General features: G+C 37.9%; 1 non-coding gene across 1 annotated transcript; it reads right to left on the reverse strand.

Annotated features, from left to right (window-relative positions):
- Positions 1-140: 140 nt before the first annotated feature.
- LOC141716506 (small nucleolar RNA R71) lies at positions 141-247 on the reverse strand. Its single transcript, XR_012573214.1, has one exon. It is a non-coding gene; the product is annotated as a small nucleolar RNA R71 (small nucleolar RNA).
- Positions 248-11,639: the final 11,392 nt, after the last annotated feature.

Raw genomic sequence — 11,639 nt, forward strand, 5'->3', positions numbered from 1 at the left:
TTAAGCTAAGACTTTTCCCATTCTCTCTGCGGGATAAAGCTAAGTGTTGGTTGCATTCTCTACTACCAGGCTCTATCACCAAATGGGAAGATCTTGCTCAAAATTTCCTTACTAAATTCTTTCCTATGGCGAAGACAGCTGCAATCAGGAATGCTCTTACTAAATTTGCGCAGCAGTCTGGAGAGTCTTTGTGTGAGGCTTGGGAGTGATATAAAGAGATGCTTCGAAAGTGTCCTCACCATGGGATGCCTGACTGGATGATCATTAACTATTTCTATAACGGGTTAGGTGCAACTTCTAGACTCATGCTTGATGCAACATTAGGTGGAGCCTTATGGGCTAAGAGCTACGATGAAGCTTATGAGTTGATTGAACTGATGGCTGCTAATGAATACCAGAAACCAACTAAGAGACTACCTCAAGACAAGGTAGCAGTAATTCTGGAGGTAGATGCAGCTACTGCTATAGCTACTCAGCTTAAGGCTTTGACGATGAAGGTGGATTTTTTGGTCAGTTATGGAGTTAATCAGATCACTAGTGTCTGTGAGCTTTGTGCTGGTGCACATGAGACGGAGCAGTGTGCTATTTTTAGTGAATCAGCTCAGTTCGTGAGCAACTTTCAGAGGTCGCAGTAGCCAGTTCCAGCCACCTATTATCCCAACAACCGCAATCATCCTAACTTCAGCTGGAGCAATACTCAGAATGCGGTGCAACAACCTTATCAGCAGTATGCTATAAAGCAATACAACCCACCTGGTTTGCAGCAACTTTAATATGCATCAAGACAACAACTCCAGCTGCAGCAATCTAATGAAAAATCTGATTTGGAGGAGTTGAGGCTCATGTGCAAGAGCCAAGCGGTGTCTATCAAGACCTTGGAGAATCAAATTGGCCAGATTGCCAATGCCTTGCTGAATCATTAACCTGGTTCACTACCTAGTGACACAGAAGTTCCAAGCAAGAAGGAAGCAAAAGAGCAGGTTAAGGCAATTACATTGAGGTTTGGGAAGGTTGCAAATCTCGAAAAATCTCAAGTTTCGGAAGATGAAGCTGTGGCTGAGGAAGAAGTGCAGAAGAAAGCAGAAGTGGAACCAAGGAAGACTACTGTGGAACACACTCCTCCCTAGGATAATACAGGAGAGAAACAGATCTATCCTCCACCTCCTTTTCCTAAGAGGCTGCAGAAGAAAAAGTTGGATAAGCAGTTTGAGAAGTTTCTGGAGGTGTTCAAGAAACTTCATATCAACATACCATTCGCGAAAGCTCTTGAACAGATGCCTAGTTATGCAAAGTTTATGAAAGGTACTCTCTCTCGAAAAGTGAAGCTTGATGACTTAGAGACCATTGCTCTCACAGAGGAATGCAGTGTTGTTATGTAACAGAAGTTGCCTCTGAAGCTTAAAGATCCTGGAAGCTTTACTATTCCTTGTACCATCGGAAAAGTGTCATTTGACAAATGTTTATGTGACTTGGGAGCTAGCATCAATCTGATGCCTTTGTCTATCTTCAAGAAGTTAGACTTGCCTAATCCAAAGCCCACTTATATGTCCTTACAGTTGGCCGATCGCTCTATTACATATCCACGAGGCATTGTGGAGGATGTCTTGGTCAAGGTGGACAAACTCCTCTTTTCTGCTGATTTTGTAATTCTTGATTTCGAGGAGGATAAGAAGATTCCCATAATCTTGGGAAGACCATAATCTCTAAAGACCATTCTTGACAGATTGGCTGGGCAAGAGTACTATTGTCTTCTGGATGGCTATTCGGGTTATAATCAGATTTGTATCGCTCCAGAGGTTCAGGAAAAGACTACCTTCACTTATCCGTTTGTTATTTTTGCCTTCAGAAAAGTTTCTTTTGGGTTGTGTGGTGCACCTGCCATATTTCAGAGATGTATGATGGCTATCTTCTCTGACATGTGTTAGTCACTAAACACGTGCAAATAATACACGCAAGTTTACGCGTTTGCAAGTAATATAAAATCTTTTCTAGTTCTTTCCCGCAGAGACTAGCGTTGGTTAATTATGTAATTTACGCACTTAAGCAACAATGTATGATTATTATTCAATGCTAAGATGATAACAATTTGGGTTGTTTATAACTAAGATTTAAACTAACAATTATAACTAAGAGAATATGATTGGTTGAATTAATATATGACAAACATGGGATTCTAACTTCATTAAATACTTCATTCAATAGCCTTATTATTCTTAACCTTAGCATGCAATGGTGATGACACTAATCAGATAACACGAAACTGATAAACGCCAACTTTCGTGGCACGAGTACCATACTACCAGACATCCACAAAAGAGATAGAAGCTGAATAGACACTAATTATATTGAGACCCTATATGTGTATAGAATTTGACAACATAACGGTTTAAGCACAAGTTATCTATCATGATTACATAGGGCAAGTGAGATGGGTAAAATTACCTACGAATCATGCATAACAATAACACATGAACCTATACTAGCATGGCAAGTTCTAAATCCTTAAATTCACTGTCACTTCATTAAGAATTAACACGCTATCTTACAAGTTCGCGACTCTTATAAGAAGAATAAACACAACCCATACTAGGTTATCATACAATCACCACACACTAAGGCATCGAAACAATTTAACTAAAGAAATCCATAAATAAATCCGCTAGAACCCCATGATAACAATTAGCCCATAATCGGACTCATCATCAACGTAGGTTCCGATGAAAGCATGGTATAACAAACGTAGTCTTTATAACAAATAAATAAAACCAAGTACGAAACAAGAGTAAAGGTTCACAAGTAAGAAAACTAGCATCCAAGTTACAACTTAAAACAAAGATTCACAAGTAAAAATAAGATCTTCTCCTTCTTCGTTGACTCATGCTAATACGGTCTTCTTACAGATCTCCTTGCGCTCTGGTACTTTTCTCTTATGAAAACGTTCTTATTTGAATATATATAGCAGCCCTAATCAATCTGGAAGTCTCCCAATTAGAATTGCATTAGAATCAGGATTCAAAACTTTCGCACCGGCGCTGCCGCGCGCAATCACAGCGCGGGCGTGCTGTCATTCTGGAATCCTGGCACGGGCGCGCGCTATCACAGCGCGGGTGTGCCGTCCTTCTGGAAAAAAACTCTGATATCATCTTTTTCCTTGCTGCTTCGATCCGGCTTTCCACGAGCTTTTATTCCAACACCACCTTGACACCAAATTAGCACCAAAACAATGCTAATTCACCTGATTACCTAGATAATGCCTGAAATGCAAAAATACTAGAAAACACATTAAAACACTTAACAACTTGAGTACAAATGCATCAATTCAAAGCTTATTAGAGCATAATAAAGTGTCATAAATGCCACTCAACATACCCCCAAACTTGAATCGATGCTTGTCCTCAAGCATAAACAGACTCAAAGAACAAGAAACAAATATCCATGAATGCAACTATATGAATGCAACGATCCCAGTAGAATAACTCAACCACTCAACAAACAACCTATCAACAATTGCAGCTACTCGTATAAAGATCAATTAAATCATACAAACCAACGTACAAAACAGAGACGTGCATGTGTGCAGATGCTTACAGATATACTATCGCAACTAGACCGACAATCATGACTCACTACTTATCGAAACAATCGCAAGTTTATAAATAGAATAAAAGCTAGACTCAAAATAATTCATAACACTTCAATTCTTATATTGGAGTTCTATACGGATTCATGCTTTTATTCACAACAAAACAACACAAGTATGTTTATTTGATCGTGCAATGAGTGAGGTCCATAAAAGACTTGTACAATAGTACCCATGTAGCGAACGTTAGGTTAGCGGATCCCAGACTATAAAAGCCTTAGGTCACTAGGCACAAAGTCCCCGAAGAACTTAATAACTCGAGTACTAAAGAGCCCACTCGTGATCAATTATACATAACACTTATTCTTTTTTTCTTTTTCTTTTTTTTTTCTTCTTTTTTTTTGCAACGAATTTCTGAATGAGTGTGTTTCGCTCCATCTCATTCAACCCTAGACTACTCATATAAATATGAGCCGACTACTAGCTATTTAACACCTAGCCACACAACTAGCAATGAAATCCAATTTTCTCCAATTTTAAATATCCATGTCTTTTAGAATTAAGAGAATATCCTAAATTCTAACTATAAAAAAGTGATTACACCTCGACAAACAAATAAACCATGACTATGATCTCGCACTTTAGCAACCTATAAGACTTAGTGAAATACAAGTGTCTCCAGCATGCGAATCAACTTAATACGACTTAACATCTCTAAACACGACATTACTACACTAACATCAATATCACAAGTCAAATGGAAAAATTATCTAAAGGATCATGTTATAATGCAAATGCATGAAAACTATATGAACAAAATAACATAAAACTATCAAAAATAAATAAATAAACTATATGGAAAAATATGCAAACTATATGAACTAAACTATCATGAACATGCAACTATATGAGACTCACACAAAACATATTCCTTCAACTACTACCCCCAAACTTAAAATATTCATTGTCCTTAGTGAAGGTAATAGTAAGGAATTCAGGCATACCTAATCAGAATCAAGCTCCTCACCCTCAACGGGTGGAGTGTCAGGTGTGTCCGGAGGCGGATACATGAAATCCTCACCAAAAACTGGCCACTGAATATCAACACTGGTGGCTCTGAAAGCTGTCCCAAGTGTCTGGGTGAGATCACGTGCGAACCTGCTATGGATGTCATGCATCGCATCTATAAGAACCCCAAAACAATTTTGGACTTTTTGTAATTCTTATGAATAGTAATTTTGCTGATTAAGGAAATTTTTCACGCCACACTATGTAGGAGTTCTTTTATTGATATTCTGAGATCTTATTAGTACTCCATAAAGTATATGAGTGTATGTAAAGATCGTCAGAATCCAAATTCGAACACTTTGATTTTTCCCGAAAATCCACCAGATACCGAAAGAATTGAGTATAAGGTAACATGATTAAAAGGATTTACATTTAAGAATTATAAGAGAGGATCATAAAAGAAATATAAAATATTGAGAAAGGTTATGGGAACCCAAGTAATAAGATCCCGGATATGATCCCTCAAACGACGAACGAGAACGAAAGGTAAGCGAACCGTTTAACAGATAAGCGGTCATTAGCCAAGTAATTAAGGTTTAATCAAAGAGGTTAGTGGATGATGATGTTATCACACCACAAGGAGAAGACATGTGTTGAAAGATGACACAGTTATGATGATATAAGCATGACAAGTAGATTTGTTTTGTTGGATGATTATTGGCCAAATATAATTTACCATGGTAAATTCTAAAAAGTAGCCATGCCAAAAAGGGAAAGCAAGCAACCAAAAAATCATAACACAAAAAAAAAGAAGTTGACTTTGCTTTCCAAGAACAAAGCTCTCGGCCTCTTTGCTGTTAAGGAAGAAAATTTTGCAAACTCCAAGCTCCACTTCATAATCAAACTCCAAGGTAATTATGTAAGCTTTCCTATGATTAGATAAGTATATCCTAGGATTTTAAGCTTCTAATTCCTTGTAAATATCTTCCAATAAATCAAGGTAGGAGATGGTAAATAGTAATTTCTTGAAACTAAATTGTGTTCTTGATTTCTTTGAAAGATCAAGCTTGTAGGAGGTTAGATCAAGGCTCCTTGAGGCTTCCTAGCTACTTATCACTCACCAAGGAAGGTAAAACCTCATACCCTAGCTTTACTTTTGAGTATTTAGGAGTGGTTTTGATTGATATAGTATATGAGAAGCATGATTCTTGTTTGTTTAAAGTTTGGTTGGATTTGTGGTGATTTTGGGTTATGAATCTTGGTTGTTGGTTAATAAATCTTAAGTATAGTTAGTAGCTCATGTTTGTGATTGAATGAGTTGGAAAATGTTGAGGTTATGGACTGATGTGATAAGTTTTAGATGAATTTGGTTTGTATTGATTGATATGAGTTGGTTTGTGGTTAATTGGAGTAGTATAAACATTGGTAATCGCATAAACATAGCCGTCGTAATGCCATTTTTCATTCAATTGCTTGTACTTAGTATTCGGGACGGAAAGCTCACTGACCAATCTCTAACTTTACAATTTGTATCTAGATCATGTCGTAAGCTTCGTTTTGGTATGTGATTCACTTGGATCCGATGTACAGTTTAGGAGAAACGACCGTTTTAAGTAACGACGTTTCGCGAGCGAACCATTACCCCTCGCTTTACTTTGAAACCTTGATTAAGGTCCTTAAATGACTAATTGGAGTACGAAATAATTATGTAAGATTAATTAGTCAGTTTGTAGAGTATTCACAAAAGAGTCTCCTTAAAATTTGTAACAATTAATTTATTAAAATTAGTGGAGCCGAGGGTACGCGAGCGATTAACGCAAATCGTTAAGCGTATAAGCGACCGTTTGGGTATGAGTGAGTTTTGACTAGTTTCTTAAGCGAGCGTGGTCTAAATCCGACTTATGTTGTTGTTTATAGGTTATCGGACCCACTCTAAGCTTAAGTCTACCCCGGAATGCTCAGGAAAGTTTTCTACCCGTATAACTGTTGTTGTGATGTATATATGTATATGCATTATCTTATGATAAGTGCATGATTGTAATTAGCAAATCTTATGATATATTGGAGCATGTGGATATGACATATATGCATGCCTGTTTCATAATCTTTATATCTCATTATTTATTCAATTGTGTTAGTCCCTAACAATGCAACAAGAATTATAGAAGGGGGGTTAAATGGAATTCGTAAAACTTTTTCTTGGTTTTAAAAGTGTTCTAACTTAAAATATATATCTGTGTGAATTGATTTACAAAGTGCGGAATAATAACTTGGAATGAATCAAAAAATAAGTAATAAAAACACAAGTCTTTAAAAACTTTCTGGTGGATCTGAATGTATCCACCAGAGATATATATTATATCAAGAGAACTCTGTGTAACAAGATTTGCTCACAACTTCTTACAAATATGAATAACTAAGTTTACAGAGAAATGCTAAGAATACAGCTTACAAATGTTTCTCTGAGAATTTTCTTGCTTAGTGTTCTTGTTGTTCTATTTGCTACTTCTTGGTTTATATATCACCACGATTACAAAGTAATAAGACAAGATAATAAAACAAAAACCTATCAAGTCTAATACTATGCTGCTTCATTACTCTATTCCAGCATCTATGAATATCTTCATAATAACCCAGTTGAATAGGCTTCCACATTCCTTTTTCATACACTCGACGCATGTGACTGTGTTGTCACTGTCAACTGATGTTTGAATTGATTATCCTTCGGGTACATGATCATCCGTCGGGTTGCCTAGTTGATCATCCGTCGAGTGGCATTATTGTTTATCCGTCGGGTAGCAATCTGGCACTTGAATTCATTTCATTTATACAGAATTACAAGACATCTTCTATGTACAATTAATCAACCTATTCTGCATATCTAATTAAAGTCAACATGACTTGAGAGCTACTACAGAATCTAAAAAAGGTGTATGCAGAAATGTTCTACAGACTCATTATTACATAAGCTACTCACTCGATGGATAATTGATTATCATCCGTCGGGACTATATTGAGTCATCCGTCGGGACTATATTCCTTATCCGTCGAGTGCTACATTTTTCACTAAGTAAAATCTATTAAGGTATTTTGTTAATGAAATCATCAAGTACACAACATATTCACAAAAATCTCCCCCAATTTATGTCTACTGGAATTGTATCCATAAATTAAGAGAAACTTGATGATAACAAAACACCCTAAACATACAACTTTAAAAGTAAGTTAAAAAACTGTAAAGTGCTTCAAATGACAAAATGTACAAAGATTAGCTCACAGTCTTTTTCAAGATGCTCCTCTAGCCTAAACAGATTTATCTAGTTCCTTGAAGGTCTGGATCTCTTTCCAAGCTTTCTGTTGTTTTATTCTATCTGATTTTGGAGCTGTCTGTGGAATTCCAGTTCATCATATTCTGAGAGATTTAGCTTTTGTTGGATCTCCAAAAGAGTCTCATTTCTAGAGATGCTCAATTGGTCTTCTAATCTGAAAAATCTTCTAACTGCTTTGTCATCCATGAACTTCATCAGCCAGTAGGGCCTTAGATGCACTCTACTTCCTATGTAAGGAATAGTTAGAGTCTTTGGGAGTGCATTTTTAGCTCTAATACTCCTCAGTTCTTCAATCTTCTTTAGAACCATTCTTCTTACAGTTACATTGAAACCAAAGTTCTTCTTGAAAGATGAATAAACTTTTATCAACACAGATTGGCTTTCTTAAGGATCCTGTGAAGTGGCCATTGAATCTCCTTTCCTCCCTTGTACTTGAAAACTAACTTTTCAGGTAGATTTCTGTAAGCATCAATCCCTCTAACTTCTACCAGTTCATCTAGATAGAGGTTTAGGTCAGAGAATTCATTGATGTCACATAAGTACAAGTAATCTCCCTTGTTGACTTTAGATGATTTGAGAGGTGACAGCTTCACTTTCTTGACTGCTCTTGACTTTGTTCTCTTTGTCTTGTTAAGGATTGGCAAATTGAAGTCAGGAATTGGTAGACTCTCCCAGTCTATTGGTTCATCCTTAGGCACAATAGGTTCACCATGAATATTCCTGTAAGGATCCACCACCTTAATGTCTTCAAATACCACTGAGGGTTTTGGTGCTTGAGTTGTAGTTGGAGTGGATTCCTTGGGAAACTGATCCTCCAATTCCTTACCAACAAAGTTCAATTTCCTGGCCAATTCCTTGTATCTTTGAGATTTCTTCTGTTGTGGTTCAACTTGCTTCTTTGGATCTTGAGATTCAGTGATTTCAGATGGCTGAGTAGGAATTTGTTGTGTTGGTTTCACAGCTTGTGGCTTGGCCAAGATAGCAGCTTGCTCTTTCTTTTGTTTAGCCTTTTTAGCATCTAGAGCAGCTTGCTTTTTTTCTTGCTACAATCTTGCCTTTTCTTCTCTCTTTGCTTCAGCAAATTGAGGATGTCCAGCCACCACACAAATTTCTTTACCATTCCTGAAAATTTTAGCAATTCTCCTTTTTAAAGCTGAATCAGCTGGATCCTTGTAGAAGGCAATGGATCTTGACAACAGTTTCTTCTCATCAGGCTTAGGTGTCTCATACACTGTGTCCAAAGGGTTCTTTAGTGAGGTTCTTGGATAATTCACCCTTGGCTTCAAAAGTACTATAGCCTTTGGAGATTTGATGCAGGATGGTTGTCCTCTTTCCAGATAGTTCATGCTCATTTCATTCACAGAGATTTTCCTGACTTGAGAGTGATGAATGGATGACTTTTCTGGCTTCTTTGCTAGCCCACACTTCTTCTGAATGTCCTCATCAATCTTCTCCCAGTTGATTGGCTTCAACTGCTCCTTTTCAGCTGCTCTTAAATTGGTTGCTGCTTCATTTATCAGATCAATGCTATCTTTGGCTGGTGGCTTGGTGAAAGTAATTGAAGGCACAATTACTTTGCTAACTTCAATATTGAGCACTTTTTGCTCCCCCTCACTCTTAGAATTCTCTTTCTCCCCCTTTTTGTTATTAGTAAGTGGAGTAGAGGAGGTCTATGCAGCCACTAGTTTTTGAAGCAAGTCTGTTTGTTGTGCTTAGTGTAGATGAATTGCTGTTAGAGATGCTTCCATTGCTGACATTCTTGTATCTAAGGCATCTATCTTTGAGGTAAGATCAGAATTTTTCCTGAGTTGTCTCTTGATGTCAAGCATTGTAGCTTCTGGAAGTTTAAAGTCCATCTTATCGGAAATGGCCTTTTTCATCTCATCAATATCACCTTTGATTGTGTTGACATCTCGAGCATGTTGAAAACCTTGAATTTGTTATAGTTGCAGAGAAGCAAGATGTGCTTGAAGGAGCTTTTTGGTATTGGCATTTGTGGTGGTTTGAAGAGCAGAATTTGTTTGATTTATTAGTTGAATCAGGGTTTTCTTGAAGTAGTATTCATCATATTGTTTTGAAAATGCCCAAGATGGCATGCTTGATCTTGAACTAGAGCCTACTTCTCCCCCTATATCCAATGGCTCTTCTTCACTATCTCCACCTTCACCTCCAAAGAACTCTTCTGAACCACCAGTCTCATAATCAACATCACCAGCTGTAGAGGGCAAAGCTGTGATGGCATCCTTAGCCCTTAGCATTAACTGTATGGTGTGCACCAAGTTAAGCATCCTTTCTGCATTGTCATTTCCCTGTTCAGCTAGAAGTTGATATGATGGAACAGGGTGACTAAATGTCTCAGCATCAAGGGAGGTGGAATCTATAACAGCTTGAGGTTGCTGAGATAGTCCCTCCCTGTCTGCATCCTAGACATTCATTAACTCACTTGCAATGACATCCATCCTTATAGCTCCTGTACCTGCATTTCTCTCATAATCTCTCTTTTGTTGCATCAAGGTCTCACCTTGGATCCCCGCCCTCACACCCTCACCTTTACCATCTAAGGTGGGACTCCACACACTCTCTTTTGTCAATCCTGAAGAACTGGATTGCATATTTTCACTCTTTTCCTCTCCTTTTTCCTGGGAGCAACCCAGACTCTCACTCATAACACTCTCTTCCCTCAATCGTAGAAGTGATTGTACTACCACTAAGTCTTCTGCACTTGAAATAATTGATGAAATTTAAAGCTGTGTAGAGACACTCGACGAATGAGGGATATCCGTCGGGTTAGCAGTTTGACTATCCGATGGATAACTGCTGTTAAGCTTATCCATCGGGATACAATCACTACTCGACGGATTAACAATATCCATCGAGAGAGTAGGAATAAATGAGTTAGGAGTGGAAACTATTGTGGACTCTGTGCAGATTGATGAAAATTTTGGCACAGATGTCTTAACAGTTCCTGAAAGAATTGGCAAGTGAGTCAACCAATCATCCAAAAGATGATGCCCACTTGCACTAGATTTTAGCTTCCCCAACAAAGTTAAAGAAGGGGAATCAGGAATTGATGTGTTGATCATATCTACATCTAGAGAGTTTGTGGGAGAATTTGGTGTTTGAGGTGCTTCTATAACTAAAGATTTTGGCTGTGACTCCACATTTATTGGAGCCACATCAAGCTGACTTTGAGAAGGTGCAGTGACTATGTCTTTAGTACCAATTTGCACAGTGTGTGAACCCTGTGTATCCCCAAGGGTTTTGGTTTCTTCTTTCTTGTATAGGTTTGGGGTGAGCTTGTGTCCCTTACCCTTTTGGCCTGTGCTCTTGGCTGAGAGCTTTGTTTAATAGTCACATCCTTTTGGGAGGATGCAACTAACAATGAGCTAATTTCCTTATTAAGCACTGCAGTCTGCTGGGAAACTGTAGTGTGGCTAGGCTGGGAAACACTCACCTCTCCAACCTTATCCTTAGGGTTTCTTTTATGTTCACCCTATCCCTCACCTAGCTTACCCACCTTCACACTTCCCTCTTTAGATTTGGTGGATTTTGTAACTGGTATCTTTTGAGAGATACCAGAGGGGGCTTTCTTTGACTTGGATTTGGAAATTTTAGATGGTTTGGAAGTTTGGGTAGGCAACTGTTGGGTCATTGACACAGTTTCCATAGCTACACTAGAATGCAAATAAATTTTTGAGGTTGGAATAATAGGAACAGATGAA

The sequence above is a fragment of the Apium graveolens genome, chromosome 3, assembly GCF_009905375.1.
Source record: "Apium graveolens cultivar Ventura chromosome 3, ASM990537v1, whole genome shotgun sequence".
In the NCBI taxonomy this organism is placed as follows: Eukaryota; Viridiplantae; Streptophyta; class Magnoliopsida; order Apiales; family Apiaceae; genus Apium; species Apium graveolens.